The 15,576-nt window shown below is 44.3% G+C and overlaps 1 protein-coding gene across 1 annotated transcript in view; it reads right to left on the bottom strand.

Moving 5' to 3' along the window:
- The window catches only part of LOC147109297 (inverted formin-2-like), a 94,388-nt gene extending 79,226 nt beyond the window's left edge, over positions 1-15,162 (bottom strand). The window contains exon 1 of the mRNA XM_086003104.1: positions 14,812-15,162. The gene's annotated coding sequence lies outside the window, so the exon portion shown is untranslated. The remainder of the gene's footprint in view (positions 1-14,811) is intronic.
- Positions 15,163-15,576: the final 414 nt, after the last annotated feature.

Raw genomic sequence — 15,576 nt, 5'->3', positions numbered from 1 at the left:
CAAAGGCGGGGGGGCTGGAGTTTTGGAAGGGAAACCCGGAAGCCCGGGTGTGGGCGTGCATCTGTTGTCCTTGACAGGTTCCCCACCCAGAAGTCAGCCTGATTGACCGGCTTGGCTTCCAGTCAGGCGGGGAGGACTCAGGAGCTGGCTGCAGGAGCAGGCAGGTCCGATCCCCGACCTCGGGAGGGGTTCCAATCCCGGGGGAGGGGACCAATCTCGGACCCTGGGGAGTCCGATCCCAGGGGTTGTCCAATCCTGGGGGACGGGGGGGGGGGGGGAGTTTGAGCGCCGACCCCAGGGAGGTCAGTTCCCTGACGTCGGGGGGTGGGGTTCAATCCCAGAAGGGGGGGCCAATCTCTGACCCCAGGGGGATCCGATCCCAGAGGGGAGAAAGGTCCAATCGCAGACCCCGGGGGTCCGATTCCGATTGCTAACCCCAGGAGTCTTTGTAAGGGGCATCTGATGAGTGGGAGCTTGGGGGGGTGGCTGGGTTGAAGCAAACCTGCTCCTCCTGGCCCAGAAGCAGTGTTGTAAAGGCACTTACCTTCTCTCTAGGCTGTCCTCGTCTCCCTTCAGCTGTCAGGTTTCCCAAGGCCTGGGAAACCTGGCCACCCACAGTAAAACCTGCAAAGCAGATTAAATCAGAGGCTGCCAGCCTCATTCAAATATTTAAATTGCCCACCTGCCTCCTGGGAGTGGGTTGGCTGCCCGACCCTTGTCCTGCCTCCGTTATAACCGGAAGTGGGCAGGTTGGGGTCGGGTTTCAGATTTTGAACATCTGACCCGAACCGAACCCACCCGTTTTTGGATGTTAAAATTCACCCCAAAATATTTTTTATAAGCTTATCTGCGCAGTAACAGCAAATTCGAAAGTGAATGTTGTCCCCTTTAATAAGACCTGCCATTACTTGTTGAGAAATTCTTGGCAACCTTTTCCAGCAGAGCAGAATATCGCATTACTTACATGAAATAACAAAAAGTGCAAGTGTTCTGTGTGTTTTAAAGTTGATTTTTCTTTCACCAGAGGGTGGAATAGCCATTAACATTTTATAGTCAGGCGTGGCTCAGTTGGTAGCACCCTTACCTCTGAGTCATAAGATTGTGGGTTCAAGTCCCACTCCAGAGACTTGAGTACAGAAATCTAGGCTGACACTCCAGTGCAGTACTGAGGGAGTGCGGCACTGTTAGAAGTACCATCTTTTGGATGAGACGTTAAACTGTCTGCTCTCTTTCAGGTGGACGTAAATGATCCCATGGCACTATTTTGAAGAAGAGCAGGGGAGCTATCCCCGGTGTCCTGGTCAATATTTATCCCTCAATCAACATAACAGAAACAGATTATCTGGTCATTATCACATTGCTGTTTGTGGGAACTTGCTGTGCGCAAGTTAGCTGCCGCATTTCCTACATTGCAACAGTGACTCCACTTCAAAAAGTACTTCATTGGCTGTAAAGTGCTTTGGGACGTCCGGTGGTCGTGAAAGGCGCTATATAAATGCAAGTCTTTCTTTCTTTAATATAGGTAACAGTTCTCTTTTAATTATTCACTGGTAAATCTTGTTTTTGTGTAATCCAGTGCTAAAAGTTTTAGATTAATTTTTATAGATTTCTTGTTTATTTTAGCCTGTTGTACAAAACATTAAAGTTAGAAGTTAGCAGGCGGTAAAGGGACTATCTTCGGCCATTAAAGGATTCCTCAGGGCAGATTCAGGTAAACTCTCAGGACATGACAGAGGTCTTAAATTGCTACATTGCATCAGTCCTCACTCCAGTAGACCATTCTCCATTACCATTAATGCAATGTACAGCTGACAATAAAGTTCTAAATGCCAAAGTGGATACAGATGTAATCCTGGAAAGAATAAGGGGTGTCAAATTAGATCAGGTTGTGTATGGCTACGTGAATAATACTGTTGTAGGAATTAACGAATTCCTACGAATAACTGAGATCGACACCAGAGAACGATTAAACAGGTCTTTACTCAACGGAGATGCCACGAGGACTGACTGGGCAGTCCCATGGTTTGCGACGTGACGTCATCGCGTTTGCCTGCGTTTTCCCGTGCTCTTAAAGGGGCCACGCCCCGTACATGCAAACTCTATATACAAAACACAGTAATGCCTAACACAATGGTACAGGTTTAGGCTGGTGTTAGAACCTCGTTAAAGAGAATTATATACAGTTAGCCAGAGTCATTCAGTGGTTCTGCCACATGCGCCCCCCCAGAATTCGCTTTAACGGACAAAGTCAAATGGTGAGGGGGTCTGACAAGCCTGGAGGCGGTAGAGCTGTTGAGTGCGGAGACCACATAAAGATACTTGGTCTGATCCGCATCGATGTTCCTCAGGACGAACTAGGCCTCGACCTGAATAAACCACGAGGGCACCTGCTGCTCCCAGAACTGCGGTAGCTTTAGGGAAACGGCGTTCGCTTCCATGCTGTGCTCTTCTTTTGTGAAAACGTTCACAAAAACGGGGTCACCAATGTAGGAATTAACGAATTCCTACGAATAACTGAGATCGACACCAGAGAACGATTAAACAGGTCTTTACTCAACGGAGATGCCACGAGGACTGACTGGGCAGTCCCGTGGTTTGCGACGTGACGTCATCGCGTTTGCCCGCGTTTTCCCGTGCTCTTAAAGGGGCCACGCCCCGTACATGCAAACTCTATATACAAAACACAGTAATGCCTAACACAATGGTACAGGTTTAGGCTGGTGTTAGAACCTCGTTAAAGAGAATTATATACAGTTAGCCAGAGTCATTCAGTGGTTCTGCCACACTGTGTTTAAATGATTGTATGTTTCTGCTTGAGACATGTAAGGGGTTAATGCATAAGTTATGTTTACTGGGGATTGCATAAGTTTTGTTTTCCTGGAAAACTCATATTAGAATTTGAGACAAAATGTTTTCAGTTAGATTAGCTACGCCCACACAGTGGCCCATAGCATGGCCTCGCCCTGCCATGCTAGCTGTCTGTTGTTTGTAAGTTAGGGTTTTGACTTTGTTAATGTATCTTTAATTTGGCCAGTGAAGGCCCAACCTATGTTTCTTCCATTATTACTAATAACCATATTATAATCTCTACAGGTAGAATTTGGAGTTTGTTTAGCAGAACTGCTTGTGAAGATAATTAAAAGTTAGTTAGTTGAAAGACATAGAATAAAAGGAATTTAGGGGAGTTAAGGTATCCATCTCAGGATGGAACAGTCTGTTAGATTAAAGGGAGATAGTTGGATAACTGCAGGATGAGCAAGGCAGCTCTGGCTTGGGCCTCTTGATTGAAGGCCAGGCCTAGTGCCAATTTTACTCGGAAGGATGGTGGCAAAGAGAGATAAGACGAATTCCAACGGAGGAACCTTCAAAATGTAAAAACAAGAAAGATAAATTGGATGAGATCATGAAACACCTTTTGGGGAGGGCTTTCATCCAAGAATCGAGACAAAGAACTTGATGCCCATTGGGTGATGAGATTTTAGGGGAACCTCTATAGGTTAAATGGTCTTGTCAATAATTTGGCCTCAGGCCCACCCCTAAAAAGAGCATAGAAATAACACCCTGAGGGCTTGCCCACTCAGACGGGGAGGGGAGAGCTAAGCAAAGGTTGGGCTGGTCGAGCGCTCTTCCGAGAGTGATCCCATGCTCACCAGTCATTGACGAAAGGAAGAGAGGCCACAAGTCAGAGAACTGTTCATGCACGCCAGCCGTCTGTCCGATCCGGTCCAGTACCAGCTGCTTGTCATGGTCATATATTTTTGCTGTATTACTAGTGTGTTATATTCTGTCCTAAATTCCGATTAAACACAATGGCCCAGAAATTTGGGTCCCAACGCGCGAGTACGGACGGGGTACTCACGCGTGGACCCGATGGAAGTGCCGGTTTCTTGCATGCACTGCGCATGCGCGGGAAACCGGCACTTCCGTTCCTCTGAACGAAGGGGTTCAGAGGTCGAATGCGTACGCGCGGGAGTCTACGCGTGCGCTTTGAACTTACGTTTTTTTTACAGGTTTTTCCGTGAGGGTAAGTCTTTAGATTTTAGAAATGTAAAAACCAGGCGTAAGGCCTGCATTTTAAAAGGTAAGTGGTCAATTAATTAAAATTAAAACATTTTTTCCACAGGTTTATTATTTTTAAATACTTTAAAGCAAGGTAAGTTTATTTTTAGCCCCGTTTTTTTATAAAATTATTTTTTTCAAAAATTTAAATTATTGTTTAAAATAGTTATTTAATGTAATTTATAGTTTATTTTAAAAGTGTGATTTGAAAAAAAAATTATTTGAAGGTTTACTGTTATTTTGGGGCCCGTATATTCATAAGTTTAGACAGGTCTTCCTGTCAATCTTATGAATGGGCTTTTCTATCCTCTGATTGGCTGCCCATGGCTCACGTGATCCCAGGGGACACATTGCACTAACTACGCCCCTGGGACACGCAAGCACAGCGCACCGGGAGTTGGAGCAGGCCCCGGTGCGGAATTCCACGGGAGCCCAGAGCTCAACTGCCGGCGCGCAAGGTAAGTGCAGGTCGGGGGCTTGCACCCGCGGGAATCCTCCGAACTGAATTTCTGGGCCAATATACCCACCACATTGGTTTGCACTCGATCCTGTTTACCAGAGATACGCGAATCTCTACAGCTGCTGGTCTTGACAGCAATCACCCGAGGGTATCAAAGAAATGGGAGGTGTGCTCAGTGAGCCCCTTGCATATATATTTAACAGCTTGGGATTGTTTCCATGGACTGAAGGGAGGCTAATGTGATAATATTCAAAAGGGCAGCAGGTCAGAACTGGGACATTTTAGGCTCATTAACATGATTTTGGTTATAGGCATTAGAGATACTCTGTATGACCGCCTGGAAAGACATGGGGTTATTAGAGACTGTCAATGTGGCTTCTGGAAAAGAAGGTCATGTCTCACCAACCTGGTTGAATTTTTTCGACGGTATCACTAGGTTGGTAGATGAAGCTAGCCTGGTCAACATAGTATACTAGGATTTTCAAAAAAAGTTTGACAAGCAGTCACACAATAGGATCATTTATAAGATAGAGTCCTATGGGATTGGGAACATATCTTGGGTTGGGTTCAATTAAAAAAATTAGTTGCATTCTCATAGGCAGAGGATTTAAGTCCCACAGGGATCAGTGTTCGGACTGTTGCTCTTCACTATCTATATTAATGATCTGGATGAAGGTGTTGGGAGAACTGTCTGCCAGTTCGCAGGTACCACAAAGATTTATGCTAGTGTTAGAATCTTGGAGAGGAGAAAAAGACTACAATCAGATCTAGATGCAATGGGGGAATTGGCCCACATCTTACAGATGACCTTTATTAATGTAAATAAATGTAGTGTTATGCATGTGGGTAGAGCTAACACCAAGCATGCAGCGTTCTGAACTTCAGTCTGTTGAGCGGGAAAGACACTTAGGTCATGAATCTCTAAAGGCTCACGACTAGTGCCATGCAGCTATAGCAAAAGCAAATAGGGTATTAGGATGTATTGTTCAGACGATTCAATATAAAACATAAAGTAGTATAGTAGTATAATAGACATTGGTTAGGCCTCATTTAGAGGCTGTGTCCAGTTTTGGTCCCCTCACGTGGTGGGTGATAGAGAAACCCTGGAAAAGATTCAGAGGAGGGCCACTAGCTTGATACTTAGTTTAAAAGCCCCATGTTACCACGGGGGTGATTTTGTGAATGGCGGCGCGTTGGAGGCGGGACTGCTGCTTGTTGGGTTTCAGTTCCGCCTCCATAGGGTTGTGGCCAACCCACACTATTTTCCCATGATTAACTTGTTAAGCCCGCCTAGCGGGCTTAGCAGGCCAATTAAGGGAAAGCCAGTTGCAGAGCACATCAACGTATGACGTGCCATCTGTCAAAAAATTTTGACAGATGAATTGTCATCGTTTGACAGCTCTGTGAAGCTCTGAAGCTGTCACACAGTGACAATCTCTGCAGTTTGATAAGGTCTTGCATACAAGACCTCATCAACCTTCTTTCTTTTACAGAAATGAGATGTTTGTTGCATTGGAGAATGCAACGGACATCTCTCATCTGCAACACGGAGGTGTGAGACTCTCCGATTAGAAATCGACTGAAGCCTGCAGGAAGTAACAAAGGTAAGTACACTTTTAAAAACACTTTGCACTTACCTCAGATACTCACCTCTACACTCTTGCACCCATCACTTGCCTTCACACCACACTTTTGCACCCCCCGACCCCCGCAGACCCAGTACTCGCCTCGCTGTTGGCGGGTTTTGGAGCCGTCGAGAAGCCCGCACCTGTGAGGGCAAAAACGGGATTAACCTATTTTCTGCCTGTTAACAGGCAGTTAATAGGCTTTAATCCCTTCCCGCCTCCAAGGAGATGGGACCCGGCGCGGGACAGCAACCCACCTCCTGGGAAGATGGCATGGAGGTGGGTTGGGGGCGGGTTTGCCATCCGCCCCCAGTTTCTGCCATTTTCCCGGCAGTCCCGCCTCCGTACCCGCCTCCTCAGGGCTGAGAAAATTGCCCCCCATGATAGGCCTGGAGAGTGGGTCTTCTTACTCGAGAGAAGCATGGAGTTCAGGGAGATTTGATTGAGGTATTTAAAATAATGGAGGGACAAGACTGTATCCATGTGAATAGGCCTAACGATAGGTTAGGTAGAGTGAGGCAACATGCATGTAAGTTACATAAGTATAGAATGAGATTAAATGCCAGCAGGTTTTCATTTACGCAGACGGTCATCGAGCTTTGGAACAAGTTGGCAGTTTGTGCACTGAGTGCAGATTCATTGTCAGGGTTCAGAATGGAGCTGGATGAGTTTCTGGCTGATGTCGCTGCGTGCAAAAGTAGGCGGGATGTTGGGTGATGAGCCTCATGGTCACTATGGCCTCCTGGAATTCATTCTGATCACCTTCAGGAATTGGAGAGAAATTTCCCAGCATTCCTTTCCCCCTGAATTAGCCTAGTGTTTTTTGTGTGCTTTTCATGCCTCTCCCAGGAGATTACATGGCTGTTGGTGGGTGGGGAGCATTGGGGGTCATGATGCTTAGCGGCAACATGATTGTATGGGACAGGCTCAATGGACAAGCTGGTCTTTTCCTGTCCATCAGCATTGTGTGTTTTGTAAGATTTCCTTAAAACTACTTTGCAAATTTAGAGAGAATCACCTTACCAAGATCTTCATTATTTGTAAAGCAGAAGTTGATGCGATTTAGCAACAACAGTGCAGCATTCTATAGTATTGAATACTGCAATGATAACAATGCTTTACCTTTCTATTTAAATGAGCAAGTTACCAGTCATCATGATAAGTTAATGAGAGGTACTTTTGTTAAAAGTAAATATTACCTGATGAGTTTCTACCAGCTCCCTTTCTGTAAAACACATCAACTTCTGCTTGACAAGTAATGAAGATATATTAAGGTTATTCTATCTGAATTCTCAATGTAGTTTTCAGCAGAGTAGAACCTATATATGCTCCAGTGCAGATGAAAAATAAGTTTAGGTTCCATAGTTTTACATTAGCAGAAACCATGAAAATGATGATGAATTAATTGAAGACTGCAGTCAGGTAGAAAGGCTATATCAATAATGTTATTGAGAGCTATTGCTACTCAGTTTCTAAATGCTACATGTGATAGGTTGGTTCAACGGCATGATTTCCTATCACAAATCATGAAATTTGTCCTGTATTTTATGTAAAACAACAGCAGTATTTTTCCATCCAAGAATCTAAAAAGGGACTGTTCTTTCTTTACTTCAGGGAAGGTTTTCTGGCTTTGCTCCTTTTGTGAAATGAGATCAAGTAGCTATTTGTAAAGTGGAATGTTCATTTCTGAGCCTTCCATTCCATTCAACTGTCTGGAAGCAGCATGAAGTGTGAAACAATGGGCTAAAAATTGAGTAGCGCCCCAACTGGGGCACTAACTTCGCCGGGGCACTAAAAGTGGCGCCCCAGAAAAATTAGCGTCCCCGCGCCAGAAATTGAGTGGTTGTGCCCCAAGAGGGAAGTGGGGTGCTACTGGAAGCGCCCCGCATCCCTCTTGGGGCGCTGTGAGTCAATATTGCGGCGTTATGTGCCGCAGTGCCACACGCTGCGGCACGTCACGCCGCGGTATTGCAGGCCTTCCTCCCCTTCTTAAAGGGGAGGGGCCTTGTGCAGCGCGACCTGGGGCCCAGCTGGGCCCCCGGGGATCGGGAGTGCAGGCAAAAGAGCCTAGCACTCAAGAGAAGTGCCGGGCTCTTGGAGCGCAGCCAGCACTCCGCGGGGGGGGGGGCGTTTCAGGAGGTTTGGGACGGGAGTGCAGGCAGGTGCTGGCAGGCGGCCAGCAACAAAAATGGCCGCCCCGCACCTCGCCTTTAAATTGCGCCTCCCCGGCCGCAGGTACGCCCCCCTGACCCGGTCGGACATAGCGTCCGGCGGTAAGTCAGAGGGCGCTCCCGAAGATCGTGGCCGGGCGTGAGCGGGGCACTGCGCACGCCAATGACGTCATCGCCAGCGGCGCACCGCTACCGGTTAGTGCCACCGCTAACCTCCCGCTGAATTTTGCGGGAGGCGTGGGCAGTGCCGCGCCCGGGCGCTAGTTGGTTTGCGTCCCGTTAGCGCCCTCTTAAGGCGCTAACGGGAGGCGCAACCAACTGAATTTTTCCCCAATGTCTCCCGCCAAGGGAATTTGTTGAGAGACTGTTTGTTATATGCTGTGTTGGTAAAAGCTGCATGTGGTGGGCTCTGACTGCACAACACATTTCTCCACATTGCATCATTGATAGGTTTCTGGGTTTCTACATCAGTGAAGTTTCTTTATTTTTTAAAGGAATTAAGGGAGGATAAAAGTAATGCCCTTTTGTGGCTTCTTAGTTCTGACTAGATAACTAAAGGTTGTTCAGACTCAGTGTGAGTATTTGGCTCACCTATTTCATGTCAAACTATCTACCTGAGGCAAGATACCCTCTTTAATTTCTAGAGATTGTTCTAATTGCTAGAAAGGGGCTGGTGAAAGCTTTGAAGTGACAGTCTGTATTTGTAAGTGACAGTCTGTATTTGTAAGTGACAGTCTGTATTTGTAAGTGACAGTCTGTATTTGTAAGTGACAGTCTGTATTATGAGCTTGCGGCTTCTGGGGAGTCACAGGTGGCAGGGGAGCCTGACAGTGGGGATTAGACGCATCACAGAAGTCAACCCCTGGTTTCGGAGCCTCAGCACTCGGATCTCAGGGGTCCTGTTCTAAAAAGAATACTGGACTCACGTAAAGTACTGAGGATCACCTTCAAGGATCTGAGACAGCTAGCAGTGGCCATGGCGGAGACCAGTGTCACCCTCTGTGCTAGTATCCGAGATGGATTAAAAATGATGCAATGCTACCTGGAATGAGTGGAACCTCTGCATCTGTGTCCCCCCCTCCCCCACAACTGAGATTTCAGTACAACAATTAGTGACTCCTACATTGACCTTCAGGCCTTCAGGCCTTGGGGGAGCCAAGAACATTGGGGCGGCATCTTTCAAGGTCTGCATGATCAAAATCCCACATGGTCTGTGCTCATGCTGATCAATGGGCAGGCAGATCCAGCTCTGGTGGAAGGGTACCTCCTAGCTACTCTTTTTCTCCTTTGGTGCAGTCTTATGCTGCATACCTCTCATTTCCTCTTCATCCTCCTGCTCTTCTACCTGCTAGGAGGACTGCCCATAGGGAACCCCATGGTATGGGCACGATGACAGAAGATTGGGAAGAAAAAGATTTCCCTGCCTGAAACTGCTGAAAGGCAGCTTGCAGAATCCTTTTTAAGCAGCACAGTACAAAGTTATTTTCAAATTGCCCCAACTACAGCTATGAGATAAAGTTTGTAGACAGTTAAAGCCTGTGAAAGCAGTTATTTCTGGGTTTGGCGAGTCATGCAAGTAACTTAAGCTTCTTTTATACAAGTTTGAATTAACCCAGGTACAATACTGGCAGATATAATGGGATTTCTGACAAATCCAAAACATACCAAACTAGCCTGTGAGTTAAAATACCCGGGGCTTCAAACCTGGGCCAGCAAGTGTCTTTTACACTCACCCTGCCACCATTCCCAAAACCAGCTGGGGTTAAAATTGGTTTCATGTAGAGGGGGAGACTTGGGGAGGGGAAAGAACTGTTCCAGTCTGAACCTTGATGAGCACAAATATTCCGCAGAAATATAATATGAATGATTTTACTTTAGCATTGATCTCAATGAAATGATTGGCCTTCCATTTCTTCCTTTTCCTATTTTTATTTGCAGTATTTACGAAGTGGTCAACTTATTCTCAACTTACAAACTTTGCAGCTAAATATTTATAAATTTATCGCTTATGTGCATCGGTTACTTTGATAAAGGCAACTGTTCTTTAGGATTTTGAACAATAAAGGACAATTTGCACAGAGATTCAGGGACCAAGTCACTGAATATATAATCCAGAAATTTGGCCGTTGAGCTGTGGGCCCCCGTGGAATTCCGATCCGGGGCCTGGTCCAGCTGCCGGTGCGCAGTGCTTGCGTATCCCAGGGGCGCAGTTAGTTCGATGCGTCTCCTGGGATCACGTGGGCCATGGGGAGCCAATCAGAGCAGGGAATGCTCCATTCATAAGATTGACAGGAAGACCTGTCAGAAGTTATTCTACGGCCCCAAAACAGCACTAAATCTTTGTGGTAAACCACTGTTATACCTGTCTGTATGTGTATGTGTATTCCACTAGGTACAGGTCTGGACATGCCTCGGCTGACTCCTCCCACTATTCCAGGTATATAAGTGACTACCTCCCAGTCCCTTAGTATTCTGGACGGGTCGACCACTCGAGACTAGACCTTCATTCTTTAGTTAATAAAGGCCTGGTTGTTACTCGCTTAACCTCAGTCTTTTGAGTAATTGATGGCGCATCAATCTTCAAATACATTTTTTTTAAATCACATTTTTAAATAAACTATAAATTACATGAAATAACTATTTTAAACAATAATTTAAATTTTTGAAAAAAATAATTTCATTTTCTAACGGGGCTAAAAATAAACTTACCTTGCTTTAAAGTATTTAAAAATAATAAACCTGTGGAAAAAATGTTTTAATTTTAATTAATTCACCACTTACCTTGTAAAAAGCAGGCCTTACGCCTGCTTTTTACATGTCTAACTTCTGGAGACTTACCCTCCTGGGAAAACCTGTTAAAAAAAAACGAAGTTTGATGCGCACGCGCAGCCTCCCCTGCGCACGCATTCGACCTCTGAACCTCTTCGTTCAGGGGAACGGAAGTGCCGGTTTCCCGCGCATGCGCAGTGCATGCAGGAAACCGGCACTTCCATTGGGCTTACGGGTGAGTACCCCGTGCGTACTCACCCGTGGAGACCCAAATTTCTGGGCCAATGTGATCCCTCTGCCCCTCTACCTGCTTTAAGGCCCTCCTAAAAATTCACCTCTTTTTTTGTCTCGCCATTCATTTTTATCTGATTACGCTTCTGTGAAGCGTTGGGACTTTTTCTATGTTAAAGGCTCTATATAAATGCAAACTGTTCTTGTGACTACCGCTTGCTTAGACTATAAGCCTTAAAATAAAAGAATAGCAGCAATCTCAAACTCTTGTGCATTACAGATTTAGTTATTAAAAATCCTAGGTAGCTACACATTGACCTTTGAACTAGGGAATGTAAGTTTGAATTCCCATCTCATTTAGGTCATGTGTCAGAAAGTAGGAGAACTATCTAGAATCCCCTCCTTTGCTGCTGAAGCATGTTTTCCAAAGAGCAGTCTCATGTCTGAGTCAAAAGGTTGTGGGTTAAAGCTCAGAACATATACTGACATTCCAGTGCAGTCAACAGATAAGTTAGTATTTCAGGTGTTAACTTGCCTGTTCTCTGACTGGCATGCTGAATGTTTACAGCATTTTCTCTTTTTTCTTCCAATTTCCAGCATTTGCAGTTTGTTTTTTTGCTTTTCATTTATTCTAGCACAGTACAGATGGACATTAAAGATAATTTGAGGAAGAGCAGGGAGTTCTCCTCGTGGTCTGGTCAATAATCTTCCAAACAACACAACCAAAAAGCAGATTAACTGGTGGCCAGTTGTTGGTGCAGAACAGCTAAATACGCTGCATTTCCAAAAGCAACTAACTGTGTGAAGTGCTTTGAGTTGTTTCGATGACGTGATAAATTGCTATTGTATTTCTTTATCTGACCGGGTCACTGATGCCTACAGGCTGGAATGTCCTGCACCCTAAATTCAAATATGGCCGTGTCACTGCAGGTGACTCATTTGTGAGCAAAAGGAAAGAAAAAGGACAAATGGAGAGAGGTTGTGTTTTTCTTAAAAATGCAATAAAATATCAATGGCATAAGAGCCTGAGACACGCGATGGAAGGGCATCCAGCTCATGGAGGACACTCCGTCAAGTGGACCATACGCAGTGTGTGCTGTCATCAATTCATCTTAGCTTGATCAATATCCTTAGCTAGGCAAACAAATGCAGGTAAAACCTCCTAGAGAAGAATTGCTTCCATAAACCTGAAGCCAACCAAAGAAACCATTCTGGAGCATCAGATCCCAAACAATCACATAGGGGGGTGAAATTGGAAATGGGCGGTGATGCAAGACAGGCAGGATTGCATCAGTTGCCTGTTACACGCTCCGCCTGATATTCAGTTTCATTGACTTCAACGGGCGGAAAATGCGATTCCGCCTGTTTTGCGCGCCCCTCCCCCCATGTCAAATTTTACCCCATAGTATAGATGATGTCACCATATCCAGAATTGGACCATTTGATCATCTATGTCTGTACTTTTAATCCTTTTAACTGATTTAACATATAATTAATTAGCTTTGGGAATTGTACTGCAATGTCTATTACTTAGTGTTTATGTGGAGAAAGTACCTAACACAGACTATTTCTGTCCAAATATAGGAAACTATTAGGAAACTACTGGCAGCGCAATAGGATATTTCTAGTGTGGTGTTAAAAAAGAAAAAGACTTACACTTATATAGCACCTTTCACAACCACCGGATGCCTCATAATGTGCGTTACAGCCATTGAAGTACTTTTGGAGTGTAGTCACTGTTGTAATGTGGGAAACGCGGCAGCCAATTTGCGCACAGCAAGCTCCCACAAACAGCAATGTGATAATGACCAGGTAAACTGTTTTTGTTATGTTGATTGAGGGATAAATATTGGCCAGGGCACCAGGGATAACTCCCCTGCTCTTCTTCGAAATAGTGCCATGGAATCTTTTATGTCCACCTGAGAGAGCATACGGGGCCTCGGTTTAATGTCTCATCCGAAAGACACAGCAATGCAACATTGACAGCAAAATAGCTACAATGAATAGGAATGTTTAGAGGTTTCAAAAATGTACCTTTCTCAGGGCAGAATAAAAGTGTTCGTATCTCACTCCATAAATAATGCAAGAATATTTCCCCACTACACAAATGTGTACCCATGCCACACCTACATTAGCAATCTTTCAGTTAGTAAACTGGTGAACTGTGTTTAAACAGCAGTGCTCAGTGATTAACATTTGTTAGAATCTCGGCATCTGCTTCACAATGGGCGAATTAGCAAAAGCAGCAGTTCACCAGGGAATACAAAACAACATTCCTTTCTCGCCAATTATGTAGTTCAGTGAGTATCATCAATTCCTCTGGATACTGTCAGTCTGGTGAGGAGTTATTCAGTCAAGTTTTGTGCTATCCGAACTTGAATATTCTGTCCTGTAAACCTTGCTTCACCAAGATAATTTTTTTTAATTAGCAAGTCATATGAAAGCTACTTCAAAAGATCTTAGTTATTAATAATCAGGAAAGCAACCTGTTTTGAATCAAGTTTGCCAAGTTTTGCTATCAAATATAGGAAGTGACACGACAACAAAAATTGTCATTCTAAATGGACATTGATGGACAGCTGTGGGCTGGAGGTTTGTATCATGTGAGCCCATACGCACTTAAGGAATGCAGTCTATAATTGTGGCAGTGCTTAATCATACCAGATCCAGACTGACTTTAACAGTTAAGAATTCCTAGTGCTGGGTGGGGTCACAAAACCTCTACATCCTGTTTCATTGTGTTATCTGCTGAGCTATTTGTCAAAAATGTAACTTTTTAACCCGTAGATTTATGCTGGTAGTGCATTTATAAAATGCAACTGTATACTAATCATTCAACTTGCATTATATGTGTGAAAAATAACGAAATTACCGAGAGTCAACTCGATCTATTTGGCAACACTCTTGTTTCTGAGTCAGAAGGTTGAGATCCAAGCCCCACACCAAGGATTTGAGCACACAAGCTAGGCTGACACTTCAGTGAGGTACTGAGGGTGCGCTGCACTGTCGGAGGTGCCGTCTTTCAAATGAGATGTTAAACCTATCCATTTGTGACTTAATTAATGCCATAGTACAATTTGAAGACGAGCAGGGAGTTCTCATGATAGGTGGCCAACATTTCTACCTTAACTAACGCCACCGAATAGAGTATCATTGGTGCTTCATCTCATTTTCTATTTGTGGGACAAGCTATGTGCAAATTGGCTGCTGTATTTGCCTACATAACAAAAAAAGTAATTTATTGGGTGTGATGCACTTTTGAGGGAGTGCTATGTAAAGCATTCCTCCTCACGCTGAGAACAGGAAAGCATCAGTCCAGTGTTGGAAGATTCCACCCAAAAAAACTGTTGTGATATTTTTATTCGAAGTAACTAGTAACTGCAAAATCTATACAAGCTTATTTAGGTATAAATGAGCATCAAAATAGAGTCTCAACTAAACATTTTTGTTAGATTTTAGCACTGCAGTTAGACTGTAACAGAGTTCAGCTACTTACCACTAAATCCTAATTGTACAGATGGCTGGTTTTGGTTTTCTTAAAACAACTGTACAAGCCCAAGTTTCATGTTGTTTTCTCCTGTGTATGTTTTTTCCAGCATTAGTACATTATCCAAGCAGCCAACGCAGTAAAGCTGTGTTCTTTTCCAACTAGCATTGCTCATCAGGGGCGTAGCCACTTGGCTCCACCTCCACACTGTATGCTCAGAGCACTGGTCAAAAATATTTTTTTCAGAGTTGAAAATCTGCTGTGTAAATGCCATTTCGAAATCTTCTAAAACTGGTCAAATCCATACCATGTGTTCTGTAATAAGACATTCACTTTTTATAATGAGGCCTTGGGACTGAAGAGTCCTATTTCACAGCTGGGGAAAACACAAATTCCAAACTTTGGTCATGTGACATGTTTTATGCTGACATTCTGGTAACTTGAGAGTTGTGGAAATGCATCAGTGTTAAGGAAGGCGGTTGTTTTCATAGGAAAAGCGGTAATTCTGATGACCATTGCAGTTTAAGTGCTCGGGAATTTAAAAAAAAAGAAATTCCATAAAATGGTTTAGGCTTTCTTTATAGTTGATTGCAATATCAGACAAAATAAGATGACGTATTGTTATCCTAGTGCTGTGTTTCAGGAACTATTCAGAGGCTTTCAGGAGAAAAACACTGATGAAACATTCTAGGCTCCAAATAATTTCTGTTAGCAGAGAACATTCCTCTGGTGTGAATCCTAATTTCTTTTTTGTTCAATTTAGAATGAAAATGT

This window comes from Somniosus microcephalus, chromosome 12 (assembly GCF_052327205.1).
Source record: "Somniosus microcephalus isolate GS21.2 chromosome 12, FLI_Smic_1.0, whole genome shotgun sequence".
In the NCBI taxonomy this organism is placed as follows: Eukaryota; Metazoa; Chordata; class Chondrichthyes; order Squaliformes; family Somniosidae; genus Somniosus; species Somniosus microcephalus.
Note: the sequence above shows the minus strand (reverse complement) of the source record. Positions and strands in the feature narration are given on the sequence as shown.